General features: G+C 49.4%; 1 long non-coding RNA gene across 1 annotated transcript in view; it reads left to right on the forward strand.

The window, feature by feature from the left end:
* The window catches only part of LOC132003321 (uncharacterized), an 18,339-nt gene extending 17,941 nt beyond the window's left edge, over positions 1 to 398 (forward strand). Inside the window, exon 3 of the long non-coding RNA XR_009400166.1 lies at positions 267 to 398. This is a non-coding gene — a long non-coding RNA (uncharacterized LOC132003321). The remainder of the gene's footprint in view (positions 1 to 266) is intronic.
* Positions 399 to 723: the final 325 nt, after the last annotated feature.

Consider the following 723-nt stretch of genomic DNA (forward strand, 5'->3'; position numbering starts at 1 on the left):
TCCTTTCCTTTTCTTTTCTTTTCCTTCCTTCCTTCATTCATTCATTCCTTTCAAGATTTTATTTACTTATTTGACAGAGAGAGACATAGCAAGAGAGGGAGCACAAGCAGGGGGAGTGGGAGAGGGAGAAGCAGGCTTCCCACAGAGCAGGGAGCCCGATGTGGGGCTTGATCCCAGGACCCCGGGATCATGACCTGAGCCAAAGGCAGATGCTTAATGACTGAGCCACCCAGGCACCCCAAGGGGTCTTCTCACTTCTGACACAGGATGGGGATAAGCTGCAGCCGACCACTGGAAGAACCACGGAGCACGGATTTCCCAGGCCAGGGGTCTTCCCATGACAAGACCCTTGAAAAATGAGGATTGGAGAAGGGGAGTCCCTGTTTCTACCAACACCATGCAGGAGAAGGTAATGACTTCAAACTGTATCTCATTAAGTGATGAATGTATTGTGTTTTTTTTTTGGTTTTTGTTCTTTTTTCAAATTTTCCGGATATTTGACATTTTCCATAATAAGATGCTAAGAACACTTGGTGCCGTGGAAACATGGGGAAGTTTCTGCAGAAGGCAAAACGGCCTCTGCCCAGTGGCCCACCCTGGAAGGTCAGTGTTTTCAAAGGTGGGAAGGAGCAGCCGTGGCCCTGAGAGCTCTGCAACCTCCCGGGGACATCATCCGGAGCCCATCTGCGCTAGGTGGAGGAGACATTGCAAGGAACAAAAAGT

This window comes from Mustela nigripes, chromosome 16 (assembly GCF_022355385.1).
Source record: "Mustela nigripes isolate SB6536 chromosome 16, MUSNIG.SB6536, whole genome shotgun sequence".
In the NCBI taxonomy this organism is placed as follows: domain Eukaryota; kingdom Metazoa; phylum Chordata; class Mammalia; order Carnivora; family Mustelidae; genus Mustela; species Mustela nigripes.